Raw genomic sequence first — 24,337 nt, 5'->3', positions numbered from 1 at the left:
TTTAAAAAAAAAAAAAAAAAAAAAAAGATTTATTTATTTATTTATTTATTATGTATACAGAAGAGGGTGCCAGAGCTCATTGCAGATGGTTGTGAGCCACCATGTGGGTGCTGGGAATTGAACTCGGGACCTCTGGAAGAGCATTCAGTGCTCTTAACCTCTGAGCCATCTCTCCAGGCCCCCCCCCCTTGTTTTTTTCTGTCTTTTTTTTTTTTCCAGAGCTTAGGACCGAACCAATGATTTGTGCTTGCTAGGCAAGCACTCTACCACTGAGCTAAATCCCCAACCCCTCTGCTAACTTTTAAAAAGAGTATTTCAAGTGTGTGTTTTTCTAGGGTAGTGTGTCTTGTGGCTAAGTTGTGTGTCTGTGTTCTGGAGGGGGATTAGAGTAAGAGTAGAGTGAAGAGTAGGGATTAAGAGAACTTGCTGTGTTGCAGAGGACCTGAGTTCAGTTCCCCAGCCCATGGCGTCGCTCACCACCATCTGCAATTCTAGTTCCAGAGGATGGGAGAACCTTTTCTGGCCTCTGTGGTTACCAGGCATGCACACGTGGTGCACAAACATACATGCAGGCAAAACACTCATATGCACAAAATAAAGTAAATAAATCTTTTTAAGCTCTAGAGGCTGTAGCTGAACATGTTAACAGTGGTTTAAGCTCTACTCTTTCTGTTTGGAATCCTTGGAAGAATGACACGTTTTGTTTGTTTTTCCCTTCCTTTTTTTTTTTTTTTTTTTTTTTTTTTTAATTAAGAAATTTTCTGCCGGGCAGTGGTGGCCCACGTCTGCCCAACACTCAGGAGGCAGAGGCAGGCAGATCTCTGTGAGTTCGAGGCCAGCCTGGTACCAAGTGATTTCCAAGAAAGGCCCAAAGCTACAGAGAAACCCTGTCTCAGAAAAAAACAAAAAAAAAAACAAAAAAAAAAAAAAGAAGGAAAGAAAGAAAAGAAATTTTCTATTCTCTTTACATACCATCCACAGAAGAGCGACACATCATTACAGCTCTTTCTCCTTGACGTGTTCTCTAAGCTCTAAGCTCGGATGCCTCATTGCAGCAAACTCATTTCAGACCATTTGCATACACTGCAGGAATAAACTGCCTCTCCTGACTCTTAGAGGTCTCCAGTGGCCCTCAGCAAACAGCGCTCCTGGCTACCAGCAGAGTCTGCAGAGCAACGGATTCTTCAGAGAAGTTCTTCATCTCCTCTGAAGAACTGGGAAAGGTTACCAAGGCCCCGAGCCATGGACTTTTGCTATCCTTTTGTGTGTGACTGTTCAGGGTGTCTGTGCTTCCATATAGAGCACTCTTAGAAAACAATGAGGAGGCCGGGTGATGGTGTCGGCGACACACGCCTTTAATCCCAGTACTTGGGGGCAGAAGCAGGCAGATCTCTGAGTTAGAGGCCAGCCTGGTCTACAAAACAAGTTCCGGGACTGTCAGGGCTATTACACAGACAAACCCTGTCTCAAAAAACAAAAACAAAAACAAACAAACAAACAAAAGACAAAACAAAACAAAAAAGCAACAAAAGAAAAAAAAAATGAGCCAGGCGGTGGTGGCACACGCCTTTAATCCCAACACTCAGGAGGCAGAGCCAGGAGGATCTCTGTGAGTTCGAGGCCGGCCTGGGCTACCAAGCGAGTTCCAGGAAAGGCGCAAAGCTACACAGAGAAACCCTGTCTTGAAAAACAAACAAACAAAAAAAAAAAAAAAAAAAAAAAAAAAATGCAGGTACAGAAAAGGAAAATCATTCCAGCTGCTTCGGAGTCTGAGACAGTAGGACTCCAAGTGTGAGGACAGTCTGGCAAACGCTGAGAGGTCATCTTGAGGGGAAAGAGAAAACAGGAAGTAAAGAAGCTTAAATCAGACACACACACACACACACACACACACACACACACACACACACACACAAGCGCCCAGGTGCTACAGGCACAGCTCAGAGCAGGCCCCGCCCTGCAGGCCTTCCCCGTCTCCAGCACAGCATCCGCACCACCTTGAGCAATGAACAATAAATATCATCTCAAATATGTTACTTGCTCCCAGAATTCGTTTATTCTGACACATGGGAATGAACTGCCTGATGTTCTAGATGTTATTGCAAACTAAATGAAGCTTTCTTGTAGATTTTAATCACGAAAGTGCCTCTGTCCCTTCCCTCCCTGGAAACAAGGCCAAGGTCCTTTGAGGGAGTTCAGCAGTCCCTTGCCCAGTCAGGGGGGTGAAGTGAAGCACACTTCCCATAGTGTCAAAAGGTTTCGGGCAAGAAGACGGTGAATGTGTGAACAGGCGGATTTACATAAAGTCTCTTGTGTCCCTCTGTTCCAGTCGATCTCAACCTGTAGGTTGAAACCCCTTTGGCAAACCTCAATCTCCAAAAATATTTACATTACAATTCATAACAGTAGTAAAGTTACAAAAATAATGTTATGATCGGAGGTCACCACAACACGAGAAGCTGTATTAAAGGGTCGCCGTGTTAGGAAAGTTGAGAACCACCGCTCTGTTCAATGTCAGTACGAATCTAAAAGCATTTGGAAGTTGTCTGCCAGTTAGCTTTTTGCCAAGGACACAGCCAGTCATCTGGGAAGAGGGAACCTCAACTGGGAAAATGTGCTCACCAGACTGGCCTGTGGGCAAATTCTTGATTAATGATTGATGTGGGAGGGCGCAGCCCACTAGGGGAGTGGCCACCTCTGAGCTGGCAGTTGCATAACAAAGCAAGTTGAGAAAGCCAGGAGAGCAAGCTAGAAAGCAGCATTCCACAATGGCTTCCTTTGCCTTCGGTTCCTGCCTGACTTCCTTCAATGATCAATTGTAACTGGGACTTGTGAGCCAAATAAACCCTCTTCTCTCCAAACTGCTTTTGATGTTCTATCATAGCATAGAAATAGCAGAAGTACGCCGGGCGGCGGTGGCACACGCCTGTAATCCCAGCACTCGGAAGGCAGAGGCAGGCAGATCTCTATGAATTTGAGGCCAACCTGCGCTACTAAGTGAGTTCCAGGACAGCACCAAAGCTACACAGAGAAACCCTGTCTCGAAAAACCAAAAAATAGTAGAAATACATTATCTATGGGAAATTTAGATTTGCTGGGTATGTCGGCACACACCTTTAATCCCAGCACTTGGAAGGCAGAGACAGGTGATGGATCTCTTGAGTTTGAGGCCAGCCCGGTCTACAGAGTAAGTTCCAGGATAGTCAGGGCTACACAGTGGAACTCTCTCTCAAAAAAACAAAACAAAACCCCCAAACCAGAGAAACGAAAGAAAGAAATGGAATGAACCCATGAGTAGAAACTGTGCACAGTGAATTGTTTTGTTTGTTTGATTGCTTTTTGAGACAGGGTTTCTCTGTGCAGCCCTGGCTGTCCTGGAACCCTGGTGAGTGTAAATATCACTTTCTCCTTATCGATTCCTCTACTATTGGGCACCTAAAATGATTCTGTAATTTCGATACTGTGAATTGAGCTACAATAAACATGGATGTGCAAGACTCTGTGTTGTGTGTTGACTTTGATTCCTTCAGGTGTGTTCTACATAGGAAGCATAGGAAGACCTCAGTGACTGAAGTCCTGAGTGACTGTACCATAGACATGGGCACAGCCACGACAAGGCCCACAGCATGGGACCCATGGAAAAATGGAACAGCCTTCTTTGGGTGAGGCTCAGAGGAATGGCAAAGCCTTCTTCCTGAATCCAAGTTCCATGGATTGACCAGCATATACAACTAGCAACTGCAGCTTCCTCCTCCAGGATGTTCACAGCCTGAGATTTCGGGCCTGTAGAGACCTAGTGCTAATACTAGCTAACCCCTCCATCTGAGCTGAAGGTAATAACAGGCTGAGGTTCCAGTTCCAGAGGCAGTAGGTGCCATTCCATCAGATTCACACTCTCACCTGACTCCAGCTTTTCTTTTCTTTTCTTTCTTTTTTTTTTTTTTTTAAATTTTCCGGAGCTGAGGACTGAACCCAGGGCCTTGTGCTTGCTAGGCAAACGCTCTACCACTGAGCTAAATCCCCAACCCCTTTTTTTAGTTTTTCAAGACAGGGTTTCTCTGTGTAGCTTTGGTGCCTGTCCTGGATCTCACTCTGTAGCCCAGGCTGGCCTCGAACTCACAGAGATCCGCCTGGCTCTGCCTCCCAAGTGCTGGGATTAAAGGCGCGCGCACCTCCCCCCCCAACACCTCTTCTATACATATGCCTGCATGCCTTCCTTTCTTCATTCCCTCGACACCCCTAGCCACATGGGTTTCAGCAATTATTCCCAGGAATTATGTAGCCTGGGCATAGAGCAGTTTCAAAGTTAGTGTTTCAGGGACCTCCATACTGATTTCTATAGTAGGTGAGCTAACTTATATTCCCACCACTAGCATGTGATGTTTTTCTTGATAACTTTCTTAGGATTACTATTGCTGTGATGAAACACCATGATCAAAGCAGCTTGGGGAGGGATAAGGGTTTATTTGGCTTATGCTTCCACATTGCTGCTCATCACTGAAGGAGGTCAGGAATTCAAGCAGGGCAGGAGCCTGGAGGCAGAAGCTGATGCAGAGGCCATGGAGGAATCTTGTTTTCTGGCTTGCTCCTCATGGCTTGCTCACTCTACTTTCTTATAGAACCCAGGCCCACCAGTCCAGCGGTGGCACCAGACACAATGGGGTGGACTCTCCCCCATCAATCACTAATGAGAAATGTCCTACAGCCGGATCTTATGGAGGCATTTTTTTCAATTAAGGTTCCCTCCTTTCAGATGACTCTAGCTTGTGTCAAGTTGACATAAGTCTAATAGACAGCACAATACCAAACATTTCTGACTTGCTCAATTTGGTTTACATTTCCCTAATGGCTAAAGGAATATTTTTTCTACATAGTCTTTTTTTCCTTTAAAAATGTTTTTAACTGGGTGGTGGTGACTAGCACTAGGGAGGCAGAGGAAGATGGCCAGTCTGGTCTACAAAGAGAGTTCCAGGACAGCCAAAGCTACAGAGAAATCCTATCTTGAAAAACCAAAAAGAAAGAAAGGAAAGGAGAAAAAACAAAACAAAACAAAACAAAAAAGAATGCTAGCACATACTCCACCATTGAGTCTCCCCTTATTTTATTTACTTAATAGACAGAGCCTTACTGGCTAGAAGAGCCCATGGTAGCCTATAATTTCTGATGCCCCTGCCTCACCTCTCGCTATGTTCCTATCCTACTACTTTGATGGGGCACAATGGTAGCCTTTGGTCCAGCAAAACCCAGCCGATCCACTCTCCTGTTTCCGGAAGCTTTGGGGCGTGGGCTGAGCTGGGGGTTGGGCCCGGGGATCACCAGGGGCTTCCCGAGGCTCCGTACACGCAGGGAATTGAGGACCAAGTCCTACCGGGAGCGGGCTCCTGGGGGTTTCCACTGTGGCCGTAAACAAGCCTCAACAGCCTCAGCCTCAACTGCCAAGTTCCTCCTCTAGGTTCTCTGAGAGAGGGCGAGGTTCCGGGTGTGAGTGGGAGCACGGAGGAGACAAGGAGCCCGAGGTGAGGACCGCCAATAGGTGGGCTGCGTACTGTACCCACGGGACGTAGGACCGCAGGCGTGGGATTTGTAGTCCCGCCGAGTCCTGGCCGAGGGAGAGGTAATTGGCCCCAGCGAGACGGCGGTGGGTTTGCCCCGGAGAAAAGAGAGGAGAGAAGCCAGGAGGGACCTATCCCGAGGAAGCCCCGCCTAGCAGCGAGACTGTGGCCTTGGGAGGACTCGGAGGGCGAGGGGGCTGCACTCATCCCGCAGGATACCTTCAGGGGCGTTGAGCGGCAGTGGTGGGAACAGGCTTTTTAGGTTCTTTGCTTGCGTGGTGTGTGTTTGCACGGCTGCTAAAGTGGGCGGCCCCAAGAGAATGTCGGGTACTCTGGCTCTGCCTTACTCCCTTGAGACCCAGTCTCACTGAACCTGAAGCTTGCAGTTTTGCCAGCGAGCACTGCTAGGATCTGCCCCCAAAGCTGAGGTTACAAACGTGCGCGGCTTTTAAATGGGTGCCTAGGATTGGAACTCAGGTCCTCTTGCTTGCATAATGAGCATTCTTGTGAGTCATCCCCAGTCCATAGGTTTTTTTTGTTGTTGTTTTGCGGTGTTCAGTTCCGTTTTATTTTAGACAACACATTCACAGTACTCAGTCTCTCTCTCTGTCTCTCTGTCTCTCTGTCTCTCTCTCTCCTCCAGACAGGGTTTCTCTGTGTAGCCCTGACTTTCTGGAACTAGCTCTGTAGACCAGGCTGGCCTCAAACTCACAGAGATCCATCTGCCTCTGCCTCCCAACTGCTGGGATCAAAGATGTTGGCCAGCACCGCCTGGCCTGTTTCTCTTTTTAATATCCTTTGGGAGCCTGGTGAGATGGCTCAGTGGTGAAGAGTTTACCGTGTTCCTCCAGAGGATCTGAGTTCAATTCCCAGCAGCATGTGGATGTCTGTAACTCTAGCTCTAGGCCAGAACCTCCGCATGTACTTATGCATAATTAAAAAAAAAAATCCTCTGGATGCCGGCGGCGGTCCTGGTGCACACCTTTAATCCCAGCACTCTGGATGTGAGTTCAAGGCGAGCATGGGGTCTACAAAGTGAGTTCCAGGACAGGTCCAAAGTTACACAGAGAAACCCTGTATGGGGGTTGGGGTGGGGGATCCTCTGTCTATGCTTTACTGAATACTTGATTTTTGAGGGCCTCTGTATCCTGAATGTCAGGATTATAGGCATACATGAGTATGCCTGGCCTGCTAAATTTGTATGCAGTATTTTGGGCTTATTAATTGCCTTGGCTTCCTGATCTTTTCTGTTGTGTGCATGCAGTGTGGCACGAAATGAGTTGGCTGGGAGAAATTCTTCTGTCTCCCTGATGTTGCAGGCCTGATAAGGGCTGCTCCTCAGCGGCCTTCCTGTGCCTGTGTTCAGTAGTGTGGGCTGAACTGATAACATTTAGAAAGAGGCAGCAAAGAGCCACAACGGTACCGGTACCGCAAGGACAGTGGAGGCAGAGGCGCTGTGGTGGCTTGACAGCTTGAGAGAGGTGGGGGTGGCAGTCGGATAGCTAAAGAGAGCCACTGTTCCTGCTACACAGCTGAGGAGGCCCTGGCAACCTCAGAGGCAGACCCAGCAATTCATGCCTGTTTTCCCACCCGTGTCTGGGGCAACGACAAAGCTCAGTTTGGTAAGCCTCTGTGCGGCAGTTCCCAGAGTGGAGCATGGGCAGCCATTGCTTCTAACTGGAGAGATTCTGGTGCTCCTCCCAGGCTTCTGATGGCTGTGGCTAGGCTCTCAAGTAGCCCAGCTTGTCTCCAGTACCCAGTTGGAAAGCTCAGGTCCTGGCATCCAAGGTCACTGAGTAGGCATTTTTTTGGTTTTTTGAGACAAGGTTTCTCTGGGTAATTTTGCGCCTTTCCTGGATCTGCAGACCAGGCTGGTCTCGAACTCACAAAGATCTGCCTGCCTCTGCCTCCCAAGTGCTGGGATTAAAGGCGTGTGCCACCACCGGTGGCAACTGTCATTTAATTGTTGAAGCAGCTGAGGAGGCCTGGGACCCTCCCAAAGCAGTGTCCATGGTAGGTAGGTGGTCGTGCCCCACCACTTCCAGGCCCACTAGGTCCTGAGTGGTTTGCGGCCCAAAGGCTCACATCCTTGCTCTGGAATGGAGTCCTGGCAGATATCGGTACCCTGAGTTGTTACCACTGAGTTATGGAGTCAGGCACAAGTTGTTAGTCAACTAAAGTAGCTAAACAATTCAAAAGAGGCCAGGGAGGAAGAAAAAAGGAAACAGATGGACGAGAAAACTGAGAGGTGATAAAAAGACTAAGTGGCCAAGTGAGAACCTGCAGGTCCTGGTCCCAACAAGAGTTCCAGAGAGCTTGTGTCTCTTTAGGGCCAAGGATCAAGGGTCCCAATAATGATGGCCCTCATAGCGGTGGTAACTCTAGAAGACTGCCTCTACCTGCCTGCTGTTCCTTCCTATCTGCCGCCGCCAAACACTGAGGAAAGCGGAAGTTGCTGCATGCTAGCATTTACAGAACCTCCTATGCCCTTTCTTTTTTTTTTTTCCCCCCCAGACAGGGTTTCTCTGTGTTGTTTTGTTGTCTGTCCTGGATCTCGCTCTGTAGACCAGGCTGGCCTCCAACTCACAGTGATTTGCCTGCCTCTGCCTCCAGAGTGTTGAGATTAAAGGCCTGTGCCACCACCACCCAGCTCCTATGCCCTTTATACCTACCATTTCTGCTCAGATGGAGCAGAACAACACATGTGTAATCCCAGCATTTAAAAGGCTAAGGCAGGGTTTCAAATTTGAGAGCAGTCTCGGCTATATAATGAGAGCTTACCTCCACTCTCAACCAAAATAAAGAAGGAAAAACTTCCAGTTAAGACTATATGGAGCCGGGCGGTGGTGGCGCACGCCTGTAATCCCAGCACTCAGGAGGCAGAGGCAGGTGGATCTCTGTGAGTTTGAGGCCAGCCTAGTCTACAGAGTTCCAGGACAGGCTCCAAAGCTACAGAGAAACCTTGTCTCAACCCCCCCCCCCCGAAAAAAAAAAAACTATATGGAGTAGCCTGGTGGTGGTAGGGTACACCTTTAATCCAGCACTTGGGGTAGTGGGTGGGGCAGAGGCAGGTGGTCGTTCAAGGTCAGCCTCGTCTTGGACAGAGCTAGTTCTAGGACAGCCAAGGCTACACAAAGAAATCATGTCTCAAACAACTAAAAGCAACAACAACAAAACCCAATGGATGAAGTAGACACCACTTCATGTTCCTCCTGCTTATGCAGCACAATGTACATACACATCTTCTCTCTCTCTCCTTTATTATTTTATTTCATGTGTATGAGTGTTTTATCTGCACATATGTTTATATGCCATGCATGTACCCAGTACCATGCAGAGGTTGTCAGAGGGCATCATATCCCCAGGATCTGGAGTTACACATGGTTGTGAGCTGTCATGTGGGTTTTGGGAACCAAACTCAGGTCCTCTGCAAGAACATCAAATACTTTAACTGTTAAGCCATCTCTCTCCAGCCGTCTCTGTATCTGTTTGCGTCTGTCTGTCTATGTGAGTGTCTGTGAGCGTGCCACATGGTCTTCTCTGTGTGGAGACTGGAAGAGGGTGTCCTCTACCGCTCTTCTCACCAGGTCTTTGCATCAGGGTCTTTACCAGAACCTGGGGCTCACTTTTTTTTTTTTTAAGCCAATAACGTTACTCCTGTCTTTTGCTCCACTGGCTCCTGGGTTTACAGGCATGTTCAGAACACCACGCTTGTTACGTGAGTGCTAAGATCTGAACTGTGGCCTTATCCACCAAGCCACCGCTCCAGCCCCTAGTAAGTTTTGTTTTGTTTGAGATCAAGTTTTGCTTGCTGCCCAGGCTGCCCCAGAACTCATCATCCCCTGCCACACTTGGTTTGATAAACTTTTATTGGATCTGGATTTTTATTTGTTTGTTCGTTCATTTGTTTGTTAGTTTTTGAGACAGGGTTTCTTTGTGTAACAGCGCTGGCCATCCTGGAACTCATAGGCCAGGCTGGCCTTGAAATCACAGAGATTCTCCTGCCACTGCCTCCCGAGTGCTGGAATTAAAGGTGTGAACCACCACTGGCCGCCTGCGTGTTGGATTTTTTTTTTATTCCTGTAACTCTTGAGCTTTATTTTGGGGGCTGTAATTAAGTTCCTTGAAAGCAGCATGATCTTTTTAGTCTTCATCGCTGTTCCTATTCGTCAGGTCTGTGACATTGCTTCATTTTGGGCTAATTATTCCTCCCATGGGCCATTGTTTATGGTGCGTTTCTCATAGGCCCTGTTTGAGCACTAGCCCGTTGGACAGTTCTTTTTCCAGATGTCATTCATTTTCATACATGTATGTGCCGATCAGTAAATTCATCGCTGTGACCTAGTTGGGGTTGTGTGGCTCAATAGTAAAATACATGGCTTTTTGGATTTTTTTTTTTTGTTTTGTTTTACTTCTTCGTTTTTGGATTTTTGAGGAAGAGTTTCTCTGTGTAGCAGCCCTGACTGTCCTGGAACCTCACTCTGTAGATGAGGCTAGCCTTGAACTCAGAGATCTACCTGCCTCTGCTTCCCAAGTCCTGGGATTAAAGGTGTGCACCACCATGCCCTCCCCCCAATGTTTTAATACTTTACTATTCATTTTTTAATAAAATAATACTCTTAGCCAGGTGGTGGTGACACACACCTTTTGATCCTAGCACCCTGCAGGCAAAGGCAGGAGGATCTCTAAATTCAAGGTCATCCTGGTCTACAGAGTGACTTCCAGGACAGCCAGGACTATTTCACAGAGAAACCCGGTCTTTTTTGTTTGTTTTTGTTGTTTGTTTGTTTTTTTCAAGACAGGGTTTCTCTGTGTAGCTTTGCGCCTGGCCTGTCCTGTGTCCTGGATCTCACTCTGTAGACCAGGCTGGCCTCGAACTATCCGCTGCTTCTGTCTCCCGAATGCTGGGATTAGAGGCGTGTGCCACCACCGTCTGCTGAAACCCTGTCTTGAAAAACAAAAAAACAAAAAAAAAAAACAAAAAAAAAGCATACTCTCTGATGTCAGGAGTTGGCCTTGAGCTCACTTTGTAGCTGATGACAACCCTGAACTCCCGAACTTCCTGCTCCTAGGTACTGAGAGTGCAGGCACACACTACCACACCCAGTATCAAAACAAAGTGTAGAATGCTTGCGAGTTGCTGATCTCTGGAATCCTCTCAGTAATTGTCTCCTATATGTGTGAACACTAAAGTCTGAAATTTGCGTCTTCTCTTCAGGGAGTCATCCAGCGGCACCGTGAGCCTAAGGAACACTTCTCCAGGCAGTGAGTCCGGACACTTGCTAGGCACTTCTTTGTTTCCTGCCTCCAAAGGATACTCTTTGCTGCCTGGTATCTAGGATCTTTGAAACAAATATTCTTTATATTTTGCCCATTTGTAAAAATTATTTCAGATGGTCAGATTAATCAGGTTGCTGATTCTCAACCCAGGCTTTGCAAAAGTGGAAAACTGAAAACAAGCATTCATTTCATCTTGATGTAAATTCTATGTGAGAAAGTTTACGAAATGACCTGATGAAAAGACAAATCCAAGAGTCGTGGTTCACGCCTTTAACCCACACCCACTCCGGCAAGGCCACGCCTCTTAACAGTGCCACTCCCTGTGAGATTATGTGGGCGAATTACACAGACGCTACCACAGAGGCTTTTTACTTTTTTCACTTATCATTCCTTAATAGTGTGTGTATGTATGTGTTTTGTTATTTTTCTATTGCTATGAAGAAAATGTGAAGGCAACTTAAAGAAGAAAGTTTATTAGAGCCTTACAGTTCCAGAGAGTTAGAGTTCATGACCATCATAGTGAGCAGCATGGCAGCAGTCAGGCAGGTATGGAAATGGAGTAGCTGAGAATTTACATCCTTATCTGAAATTAAAAGGCAGAGAGAGGGAGAGAGAGTCAGCCAGCTAGCTAGCTAATTGGAATGGTGTGGCCTTTAGAAACCTCAAAGCCCACCCCCAGTGACACACCTCCTCCAACAAGGCCACACCTATGGGAACCACCCACTCTCATTCAAACCATCACCGTCACAGTATGATACATGTATGTGTATGTTTATTGTAATTGGGGATAGAACACAGGGTCTTTCCCATGCAATGCAAGTATGCTATCATTGAGCTGCATTCTTAGTTCAAGTTAAAGGTTTTGTTCTGTTTTTTTTCTTCGAGACAGAGTTTCTCTGTGTAGCTTTGAAGCCTGTCCTGGAACTTGCTCTGTAGACCAGGCTGGCCTCGAACTCACAGAGACCTGCCTGTTTATGCCTCCTGAGTACTGGGATTAAAAGCCTGCGACATCACTGCCTAGCTTCAAGTTTAAGAATTTTTTTTTTTTTTTTTTTTTTTTTTGAGACAGGGTTTCTCTGTGTAGCTTTGCCCCTTTCCTGGAACTTGTTCTGTAGCCCAGGCTGGCTCCGAACTCACAGAGACCTGCCTGCCTCAGCCTCCCAGTGCTGGGATCAAAGGCTTGCGAAACCACTGCCCTCCCCAGTTTAAGATTTTTAAAGCATTAAATATGAAAATTAAAATATAACAGTTTAACTGTTATACCCTTTCAAAATATTTTAATTTGGGCCTGGCGGTGGTGGTACATGCCTTTAATCCCAACACTTGGGAGACAGAGGCAGGTGGATCTCTGTGAGTTCAACGCCAGCCTGGTCTACAGAGTTCCAGAACAGGCTCCAAAGCTACACAGAGAAACCCTGTTTCAAAATACAAAAACAAAAAACCAAAAACAAACAAAAAATTTAATTCAGGGCCATGCAAGGTGGTTCAGGCCTCTAAACCCAGCACTTGGGAGGCAGAGGCAAGCAGATCTCTATGAGTTCAAGGCCAGCCTGTCTACAGAGCAAATTCCAGGACAGCCAGGGCTACACAGAGAAATCCTATCTCAAAAATATTTTTGTTTTAATTTAAAAAATTTTTGTGAGCCAGGTGGTGGTGGCATACACCTTTAATGATAACACTTGAGAGGCAGAGGCAGGTGGACTTCTGTGAGTTCCAGGACAGCCAGGGATACACAGAAAAACCCTGTCTCGGAAAAAAAAAAAGTATTTAAAAATTTTTTTGTGGGGCTCAAGAGATGGCTTGGCAGTTAAAAGCACTTGTTGCTCTTTCAGAGGATCAAAGTTCAGTTCCCAGCACCCACATGTGGTTAATAACCATCCATAACTTTAATTCAAAGGAATCTTAACACCCCGACCTCCACATGCACCGGGTGTGCATGCTGTGTGCACACATACATGTAGACAATAAGCTCATACACATAAAATAATTAATTTTTTTTTTTTTGGTTTTTGAAGACAGGGTTTCTCTGTGTAGCCTTTCCTAGAACTCACTTGGTAGCCCAGGCTGGCCTCGAACTCACAGAGATCCGCCTTGCTCTGCCTCCCCAGTGCTAGGATTAAAGGCATGCGCTGCCACCATTGCCCGGCTAAAATAAATAAATTTTAAAATTTAAAAAATGTGTATGGGGGTCTTGTGTCTGTGCTTATGTAGAGGTCAGAGGATAACTTATGGGAGTCAGTTCTCTTCTTCCGTCATGTAGGTCCCGGGGATTGAACCTAGATCTTCAGGCTTGGCTGCACGTGCTTTCGCCCACTGAGTTATCTCACTGGGCACTCCCCATTAAATGTTTTGTGTGTGTGTGTGTGTGTGTGTGTGTGTGTGTGTGTGTGTGTGTGTGTGTGTGTCTGATGCTGTGCATGCTAGGGTGCTGTGGAGGTTCAGTGGACAGCTTTTGAGAGTTGACTCTCTTCTTCCGCTGTGCAGATCCCAGGGGTTGATTCAGGTCTCAGCCTCAGAAGCAGGCTCCTTTTCCTGCTCAACCATCTTGCCCCCCCCCCCACCTTAATTTTTTTAAAGAAGTTTTCCTTTATTAGTGTGTATTAGTTACATGTAATAACGGGTTCCTTGTGAGATTTTCACAAAGGTCTATAATATTATTTTGATCACACAGTCCCATTGTTCTCTCCTCTACCTCCCGCTCCCATGGATCCTTTTTCTCTGCCCACTTAAGTCCCCTTTTGCTTTTATGTTGTTTTTTTTTTTTTCCTGGAGAACCAAGGAATTTAATGAGAGTTCCTTAACCTGAGTGAGGGGTATTTATAGGTGCCTAAGTGGTTCCTTCACTCAAGTAAATGTCTCCCTCTCTTTCCCCAGCAACCGTTAACTACTATAGCAAGTGTGAGCCTCTACAAGTCCCTTTCTCCAGCAAGTGCCAATTGTTAAGCTTCAGGGAAGTGAATCCTTAGGATCCCTTCCCCCTCCATGAGGGCATGTTGATGGGCTCAGTCTTTTGCAGGTCTTACTCAAGTAAGCTCAGCCGCTGAGAGGTTAGGAGGGCAATGGCCATGATGTGCCTGGAAGACAGTGTTCTACATCACTGCTCATCAGCTTGTTCTTATGTTCTTTCCACTTCGTCTTCCAGGATGTTCTCTGAGCCTTAGAAGGTGTTGATTTGGATACCCTTCTTAGGGACGACCATTCAACAGTCACTCACTCTCTGCAAACTGACCAGCTAGAGTCTACAGGCACCACTGCTGTTTACCTCTGTCCCAGTGACTGCACTTTGAACTACTAGCAGCCGGGCTGCTAAGGACATGGCCTGAGGGGAATTCTGTTCCTCCAGACAATGGCTCTGTTGCCGCTGCTCAAGGAAGCTCTAACTAAACCTCGGTGGGTCGGTCTTTCAAAGGCTAGGGTGAAACCTTCCAGCTCAGAGAGTTAGAGTAGTGACTGGCTAACTTCTCTCTTAGCTGAAGCCCCTCCCTCACCTTCTCCACCACCCCAACTAAAAAAACCCACCCTGCACACCTCCCTGCGACTTCCTGTCAGCTGGTGGCTCACCCACCCCTCTGAGCCCAGCTTAACTTTATTTAACACAAATGTGACACATCTTTACATAGTTAAACAAATGCAGCATAAACAAATGTAACACATCTTCACCTAGTGAAATAAATATTCTACAACACTGCTACCGCTCACAGCAAAAGGGATTTTCTCTGGCCAGTGCTGAAAGCAGCAGTCTGTGACATCAACATAAATGTGTAGTAGGGAATTTGAGGACACATTAGGAGCAGTTCGTAAAAGAACAGCAGTAGCATCCACATTATGGCCTAAGCGGGGGCCTGATGCCTGGATTAACGGGGTGTGCTACCATGGCCAGCTGCAGGCATCAACTTTTGTGTGCAGACCTTGGGGAAATGCTTTCCCAGGCAGCTGCTTTTGAGGTACATGGAACCCCTTCAGCTCAGGCTTTCTTCGTACAAATCAATTTGGATCTATATAATGGACTATGGGTAACCTGGAATTGTGAGCTGGAAATACAAAAACAAAAACAACAGCAGCAAAAGCCTTCTTTTTCAACTTGCTTTTGTCAGAATTATTATTATTATTATTATTATTATTATTATTGGTATTATGGTATTTTTATTTTATGGGTGGCTGGTCCACTGAAACTGGAGTTACAGACAGTTGTAAGCTGCCATGTGGGTGCTGGGAATTGAACCTGGGTCCTCTGGAAGAGCAGTCAGTGCTCTTAACCACTAACCCATCTCTCTAGGCCCTTGTCAGAATATTTTATCATACCAAAAGGAGGAAGCTAAAGCACCAACTACTCAGCATAAAGCACATTGTTTGCTTAATGTATGCGAACTGGAGCACTTTCATAGGGTGAACTTCTTTGTTATTGTTTCTCTGTTTTTTTGTTTTTTTTTTTTTTTCTGATTTTTCTCTGTGTAGCTTTACACCTTTCCTGGAACTCATTTTGTAGCCCAGGCAGGCCTCAAACTCACAGAGACCCACCTGCCTCTGCCTCCCTAGTGCTGGGATTAAAGTTAGTGTGTGCCACCACCACCAGGCTAGGGTGAATTTTTGTTTTTGTTTTTTTGAGACTGGGTTTCTCTGTGTAGTTTTAGTGCCTGTCCTGGATCTCATTTTGTAGACCAGGCTGGCCTCGAACTCACAGAAATCTGCCTGGCTCTGCCTCCCGAGTGCTGGGATTAAAGGCGTGCGCCACCACTGCCTAGCCCTTAGGGTGACTTTTGTATCAGTTAGGACACCCATATACTATGTAAGTTCTCAAAGGCCAGCTAAGGTCTGCCCTTGCAAGTAGACCTTTCTAAGCAACATCTCAGGTCTGCTATGTGTGTTCAGGACACCAGTCACTCTTCACTATTGACACAGTTTTGCAGGAACCCTGGAGTTAATTTGGCTCAGTTAGCTGTCCAGCAAGCCTCCAGGTACCCTCTCCCCCACCTGCTAATCCACAATGAGATTACAGGCACATCTCACAGTGTTCATCTTTGTTTGTGGGTGCTGAGGATTCTAACTCAGGACTTCATGCTTATATAGCAAATACTTTACGAACTGATCCATCTCTTGAGTACTGGGATTAAAGGTGTAAACTTTAAGCTTTAAGCCAACTTTATGGCTGGCATTTTAAATAAAGGGGACCTAGAGTAATCTTTTGGACACAAGTTTATAGTGCTAGAAGCTATGCTATGGTTCAGTGCACAGGTTCGGACAAGGTCATTACATCAAGAGTTCTGCAGTTGTCAGTTCACAAGACCATGTGTTTCCATCTCCGTGTGAATTCAATAATACATTTACAATGACCACCAACATTGATAGAAGTGGTGTGCCTGTCTTTGCTCATCTGTGATTAGCACAAATGTTTGCAGACATAGCACCAGTGGATACTCACAGTGAATGTACTCCAGTATCCAGGGATCTGGGTCATGTTTTTACATTGGGGCTGTCTAACTAAAAGGTGATAACCAACCAGAACTTCCTGCATGTCAACTGCAGTCCTGTCATAGACAGGAGTTGGAATTGTGCAAATCCAAATAATGTGAATATTTAAAAGTTTTATGTTACTCCCTAAGTTTCAATTATTCAGTTTCTTAATATTTTGGGCTTTATTTTTTTATTTTTGAGACAGCCTCTCTATGTAGGGCTGATCTCATATTACAATTCAAAAACAGTGAGTATCAAATTGTTATTACTATACAGCACCTCTTTCCTCTAGCACAAAAATTTTTTATTTCATCCTTCAGCCTCTTATAAAGGCTTTATGGGTGCTCTGAGATTTTCGTGGGTGATTTGCTAATTTGTGTTGCTATTTTAATACCCAGTTATTTTTTTAAATTCCTAATATTCATTAATAGTTTTTGGGCCGTTCTGGAATCCGTCTCTGCGTCTTGCACATACTTGGCAAGTACTCTCCTCAACTAAGCTCTGCTCCTAGCCCAGGTCAAAAAAATGTTCATAGTGTTTGCTGGAAACAGTTATGCCCTTTAATTTTTTGTTTTGTTTTCTGAAGGTTAATTTTTTTTTAAATGTACATTTTTTAAAAAATGTACTAGCACGCGCCAGTCTGAAGGGACAGAAACTGCGCACTCGTGCTCAGCCTACATTTCCGGATCCGATCCATCCTTAGCAGTTTGAGCAGACGCTGAAAAAGCGACAATCCTGGCCGAATGACTCATCCTGCCTTCCCGGGTCCAACCAGGGAAAAGGAGAGAGCCCGGACACGCATGCGCTCTCCGAAGTTTTTTAACCGATCCGCACCTCAAACCTTGTTTTTGTAAAAGTCACCTAAGGGAGAGGAGGCTGAGTCATTTTCTCCATGCTTTTAGTCTGCGGTGCCGGGGACGGCACCCCGTGCCTCCCTGGTGCTAAGCGAGCTCTCCAGCTAGCCACTTTGCCATGTTGGGCTGCTAAGTCTTAAAAGACACGTTCTGGTGGACAGTTCTGCGAGGCCGGCATGTCATGCCATGCTAATACCATCACTGCCTCCGCCGCGACCTCCGGCGCCACGTGGCTCCGCTCCGGTGAGCACCCGGCTGTCGCTAGGCTTTTCCTCCCCGGGGCCACACGCGTCCCCGGACTCGGGCGCGCGGCGGCCTTTGCGCACGCGCAGAGTTGCGAGCCCCGGCGGCTGAGGGCACAGCTCGCCCCCTGGCGCGCAGCGTGGGGACGCGGAGGGCGCGGGGTGGGGGGGGGGAAAGGGAGGACGATGCTCTTGCGCACGCGCAGTACGGGTCCGGCCAGAGCGCGGGAGCGCAATTTGGCGCCGAGGAAAGGGCGCGCCCGGAGGGTCGCGCAACGAGCAGCCAAGGGCGCATGCGCTCGTCGGAAGGTACAGGAAGCCGCACCACGCCCCTTGCGGCTGCCGTGTGGGCTTCTCCATCTTAAGGCGCTTGTACTTTTCGCATTGTGCTGTCTCTGGGCGTTTGGCTCATACTTCATAATGGAGGACGCCGGGCCTGGTGCGAGCTTCCCCGACAGAACGGGATATCGGAAGTTCATAGAGCGGCGCCCGGAAGTGGTCCATTTAAGTTACTGGACCGGAAAATCCGATCCTAGTTCCCAGAACCAGGAGAGGAGGTGTATGGATGCCTGGCTGGCCCAGCTGAGAAACCACTAGGGTTGTGTGGAATATCCGCGACCCTTCACACTGTGCCTCTGTTCCACCCCAAGGTTGATGCGAACATAACTCGTGCGCCCGGCAGCGGTGGCGCACGCCTTTAATCCCAGCACTCGGGAGGCAGAGCCAGGTGGATTTCCCTGAGTTCGAGGCCAGCCTGGGCTACAGAGTGAGTTCCAGGAAAGGCTCCAAAGCTACACAGAGAAAAACCCTGTCGCAAAAAAACCAAATGTGGGGGGAAGATGTCATGTGTATATATCTCCTTTTGGATTGCAGCTGTCTCTGTCTAGCTAGCCTTGTGCCCATTCCACATACTCTTACTGTAACCATTAAAAAATGTGCATATCAGCCAGGAGTGGTTGCAAGTGCCTTTAAACTAAAGGAGGTGGGTCACCTATTGGAAAGTTCCCCCGCTTCCCTAGGGCTTGGGAACATGAACTTTGTTTCATCCTACAGGTAAAATGGGGTCTTAAGTCAAAATGGCAGTACATAGGACGGTTGCTTTTGCCTGTTCTCAACACTTGATTAGTTCTAATAGTTTTATGTGCAGATTATCTTAGATTTTTTAAAAAGATTTGTTTTATGTATTTGAATGTTTTGCCAATCTCCTAGATTGGGAGCTACGATGTGGATACTGGGAGCTGAATCTGAGTTCTCTGCCAGAACAACTAGTGTTCTTAAGTACTAAGCCATCTCACCATCCCCTAGATATTATTTTTCTTTTCTGTTTTTTTTTTTTTTTTGTTTGTTTGTTTTGTTTTTGTTTTTTTGAGATAGGGTTTCTCTGTGTAGCCTTGTGCCTTTTCTGGATCTCGCTCTGTAGCCCAGGCTGGTCTTGCACTCACAGAGATCTGCCTGCCTCTGCCTCCTGAGTGTTGGGATTAAAGGTGCCCGGCTCTAGATTTTATTTTTTGAGATAGGATGTTGCTATGTGTATTCCAGGGGCGTGCAGGAAAGAACTACTGACATGACCACTCCACTAAGGGTAAGGTTTTATTATGGGCAAGAGAGAGAAAATATTCAGAGGCATCTGGAGAACTGAGAGGAAAAAGCAGCCTGGACATGGCTAGGAGAGCAGGAGAGCACAGTAGAAACATCAAGAGAGGAGTAGACATGTTAAGCAGATTGTGAGCAGGATGAATAGCTGGGAGGGGAGGGACTCCCTTTGGGAACAGAAAACCATTTCACAAGTTCCTGAGGGATGCTGGCTTCTTTTGTTTATATCAGACAGAATTTCTCTGTGAAGCCTGTCCTGCCTCCATTCTGCCATTCAGGTTCTGGAGATCAAACTCAGGTTTGGTGGCAAGGCCTTTACCTGCTGTGCCATCTCTCCACTCTTTATTCCTTTATTATTATTATTATTATTATTATTATTATTATTATTATTATTATTTTATTTTATTTTATTTTATTTTACTTTTTCCTGAGACAGGGTTTCTCTGTGTAGTTTTTGGTGCCTGTCCTGGATCTTGCTCTGTAGACCAGGCTGGCCTTGAACTCACAGAGATCTGCTTGGCTCTGCCTACAAGTGCTGGGATTAAAGGCATGTGCCACCACCGCCTGGCTCTTTTAAAAAAAAATTTTATTTAACTTTTATTTCATGTGCATTGCTGTGAGGGTGTCAGATCCCCTGAAACTGGAGTCACAGACAGCTGTGAGCTGCCATGTGGGTGCTGGGAATTGAACCCAGGTCCTCTGGAAGAGCAGCCAGTGCTCTTAACCATTGACCCATTTCCCCAGCCCGCCAGATCTTTCTTGATAATCTAATGATGCTCTGTTCCCACATGTGGGATGCATACATCCATTCTCTCTGCATATTCACTTGAATGTTCAGAAGACCCAAACTGTGTGTTCAAACCTTGTCTTGGTCCCCTGTCCCCACCCTAAGTCTGCTCCTTTTTCTCGTCTAACAGAAACCTCAGAATTATCTTATCAGCTAGAGGACATCTTGTAGAAATCCATTCTCTCCTTCCACCATGTGGGTTGGGGAGATTGAACTTGAATTCAAGTTGTCAGATTTGGTGGCAGGCGACTCTACCCAGTGAGCCATCTCACCTGTGGCTGGCTCCACCTCTTCCTTGTCCTCATTGTCTGGGTGATACAGGCCCAGGCCTTTCTGCAAGCACTTCTGCGAGACTCAAATGTTCGCCAGGGCTCTAACCCCGGTGCCATTTCTCCTAAGACATGGGCAGTTCCAGTTAATGTCTCCGTGTGGCAATGCATCCATGTTCATCTACCAACTCTGTACTGCTAGGAGCTTTACAGTCTGTGTTACAAATACGATTTGCTCCTTCGTGAGTACAGCAGAAAGCAAAAGGCTACGAGGGTGTGGTGGTGTGTGTCTGTCATCCTGGCCACTTGGAAGGCTGTGGCAGAAGGCCTAAAAGCTCAAGGCCTTGCTCTGTTATGCTCAGATCGAGGGAACCCCTAAAAGACCACCACGGAGACCGAGTCCCGTATGTAAAAGCAAAGAGCCTTTATTTTCAAGCTCCGGGGCTTGGTCTGTCTGTCTGATGCAGCTGTGAGAGCAGAGAGCCCTGAGCTCAGGTGGGGTGGGGTTTTTTATCATAGTAGAGGTTGAGGTAAGGGGATTTCCAGCTTCAGGACCCTGATTGGCTGACATTTGTCTGGGGGTATAGGGAATGTTCGGAATGTCAGGTATATTCTCTTAGATGCAGGCCCCACTGGGTGGGGTCAGCTTATGGCTTTTCCTGGGTCCAGGTGTTGCCTGTCGGAAGCTGTGTCTGGGCCTCTAAGCCTGTCATGGCAGCTGTGTGGTCAAGCTGTTTTGGGGCCCCCACAGCTCTAGTGTGAGACCTTTCCTGCTGGCTCTAGCTGATGGCTGTTCACACTGCTCTGACTTCTCAGAAGAGCAGCTGTCGGTCCTTGTGGGATTTTTCTTACAGGAAGGGTCTCACTGTGTACTTCTAACTGGCTAGGTGCTCACTATGTAACCAGACCTTCTCAAACTCACAGGGATCTGCCTGCCTCTGCCGGGATAAAAGGTATTTACCATCAGGGCTCAAGAGATAGCTCAGTGATTAAGAACACTGTGTGCTCTTCCAGAGGACCCAGGTTCAATTCCTAGGACCCACATGGCAGCTCACAACTGTCTGTAACTCTAATTCCAGGGGATTGGGATCTGATACCCTCACACAGACACACAGACATGCAGGCAAAACACCAATGCACATAAAATAAAAATAAATGAACCACTTTAAAAAAAAGAAAAAATAAGCTGGGCAGTGGTGGCGCACGCCTTTAATCCCAGCACTCAGGAGGCAGAGCCAGGTGGATCTCTATGAGTTTGAGGCCAGCCTGGGCTACCGAGTGAGTTCCAGGAAAGGCGTAAAGCTACTCAGAGAAACCCTGTCTCGAGAAAAAAAAAAAAAGAAAGAAATGTGGTGGTATTGTGTTCCCCAAAATATTGTGTACCTTAATAAACTTATCTGGGGTCAGAGAACAGAAAAGCCACTAGTTAGGCAGTGATAGCACACGCCTTTAATCTTAGCATTCCAGAGGCAGAAATCCATCTGGGATCTCTGTGAGTTCAAGGCCACATTGGAAACAGCCAGATGGTGACTCACGCCTTTAATCCCAGGAAGCAAGCCTTTAATCCTAGGGAGTGATGGTAGAAAACAGAAAGGTATATAAGGCTTGAGGACCAGAAACTAGAGGCATTTGGCTGGTTAAGCATTTGGCTGGTTAAGCATGTGGCTGATTAAGCATTCAGGCTTTTAAGCAGCAGTTCAGCTGAGAGCCATTGGGATGAGGACACAGAAGCTTCCAGACTGAGGAAACAGGACCAGCTGAGGAATTGGCAAGGTGAGATAGCTGTGGCTTGTTCTGTCTCTTTGATCTACCAGCATTGACTCCGATAACTGGCCTCGGGTTTGATTTTATTAATAAGTACTTTTAAGATTCCTGCTACATCTGGCGCCCAATGTTACGAATTCATGAAAAAGCTGTTTGCCTAGGCCTTGTGAGCCCCAGCTCAGGCCCACGTTACACTCAGCTGGTTGTGGTGGCACATGCCGGTAGGATTTGCTGAAGAAGACAGAGGCAGGAGAATCCCGAGTTTGAGGCTGGCCTAGGAGGCTTGGTAGAAGCTTTGGCCCGGAATGAACCACAAACAGTGGTGGGACCATGGAAGCAGTGGCTACTGCTCCACGTTGCCAGCTCCTTCTCATCGTGTTGGTGACTGCGGTGATGCTGCTACCAGGGATGAAGGGTTTACTGCTGCTGGTTCAGAGAAGAATTGCCAGGACCATTGTGTTACAAGAAAGCATCGGCAAAGGTCAGTTTGGAAAATTTTGGCAAGACAAATTTTGGTGGGGAGAAATTGTTGTGAAGATTTTCTGTTCTAGGGAAGAATGTTCATGGTTCCGAGAGACAGACATTTATCAGACTGTGATTGCTGCAAACCACAGAGGAGGCACAAAAAAAAAAAAAAAGAAAAAGAAAAAGTCTGCATGGAACCATGACCACACCTAACAGCAACTTTGAAATCTTCAAAAGGACTATGGTAAAGCCATTAAGCTGAAAGATCTGCTTTGGACTACAAACTGCTTAGGACAATTTTGAGATGGCTAGCTGAGAAGATCCAGCCTGACAGACTACTTGAACAAGGACTTGATACAAGCCCTGAACTTTCCTTTTATGCAGAGACTGGACAAATGATACAGGACTTGACAATTAACCCAAAAATTTTCCTTTCAAGATTCCCAAAAGATATCTTCACCCCTAGAAAGCAAAAAGAAAAAGAGAATAAGATATGAGATAGATCATTGAATCTACTCTGAGAAAAAAGGTAAAGAAATAATAGGATAAATAGGTAGATCATTGAATCTACACTGAAGAAAAAGGGGAAGATATAAAAATGACAAAAGGTAGACTACTGAATGTATTATGAAAAGAAAAAAGAGAATATGGATATGATAAGATAAAAAGGGAGATTATGGAATCTACTTTTAAAAAGGAACTACTTGTTTTAAATAAGATAAGTGATGAAAATTTTTTGGTCTGAGTTTATCAGATGTTACTGGACTGGACATTGTTAATATATATAATGGAGTTTTTATCTGAATCTGTCAAATGTTAATGGACTAGACATCATTAATGTAATTTTTGTCTGTATATATTGTATATACTTATTAGTTTTTCTTGTATTAGTTATAAGCTTTCTTTAATTTTAGACAAAAAGAGAGGAGATGTGGTGGTATTGTGTTCCCCAAAATATTGTGTACCTTAATAAACTTATCTGGGGTCAGAACAGAAAAGCCACTAGTTAGGCAGTGATAGCACACGCCTTTAATCCTAGCATTCCAGAGGCAGAAATCCATCTGGAATCTCTGTGAGTTCAAGGCCATATTGGAAACAGCCAGGCATGGTGACTCACGCCTTTAATCCCAGGAATTGGCAAGGTGAGATAGCTATGGCTTGTTCTGTCTCTTTGATCTACCAGCATTGACCCCGATAACTGGCCTCGGGTTTGATTTTATTAATAAGTACTTTTAAGATTCCTGCTACAAAGAAAGAAAAAGAAAAAAATTAAAGGTATTTACCTTCATGCCTGGCCTTAAATTTTTTACAAATAACATTATGTCAACCTTATTGAATAAGTTGTCCTTTCTTATCTTTCTTTTTTGTTTGCTTGTTTTTTGTTTTTTGTTTTTTTTTTTTTTTTGAGACAAGATTTCTCTCTCACCTGGCTGTTCTGGAATTTTACTCTGTAGACCAAGCTGGTCTCAAACCCACAGAAATCTGCCTATCTCTGCCTCCCAAATGCTGGGGATCAAAGGCGTGCACCACCACCTCCTGCTTCTTTCTTATCCTTTTAAAATTGTGACTTTACCATATATGGAGATAATCTTTCTAAACATTTGAATCTGCTTCTGGACTTGCTCTTTTCCCCAGATGATTCTCTTCTCTTCCCCTCCCCTCTTTCCTCCAGCCTTTCTTCTCCCTTCCCTTTCCTTCCCTTCAATCTCCTTCCCCTCCCCTCTTCTGTCCCCTCCCCTGCTCTGACAGTCTCATTGTGTGGTCCTGCTTGGTACCTGGAACTTGCTATGTAAACCAAGCTGCTCTTGAGCCTGGCAATCCTCCTGCCTCTGACTCCTGGCGTATGTTTCTTTTTATTAGAGGAGTTTTGCAGTAAATAGTAACATCTAGAAATGAAAGCCCCTTGTAGTGTTTTGTTCTTACCTTATCCACAGTTAAGGTCTATGGCTTTCTTGGAGTTGACTTTTGGGTAGGGTGAAACATTGGACTCTGGTTTCCCTGTACTGTTTGTTGAAGACATGTCTTTTCTTCAGTGAGTATTTTTTTGGATCTTTGGAAAAAAAAAAACAAAACAGGCATA

The sequence above is a fragment of the Peromyscus maniculatus genome, chromosome 3 (assembly GCF_049852395.1).
Source record: "Peromyscus maniculatus bairdii isolate BWxNUB_F1_BW_parent chromosome 3, HU_Pman_BW_mat_3.1, whole genome shotgun sequence".
NCBI classification, from domain to species: domain Eukaryota; kingdom Metazoa; phylum Chordata; class Mammalia; order Rodentia; family Cricetidae; genus Peromyscus; species Peromyscus maniculatus.
This window is presented reverse-complemented; position numbering follows the sequence as displayed.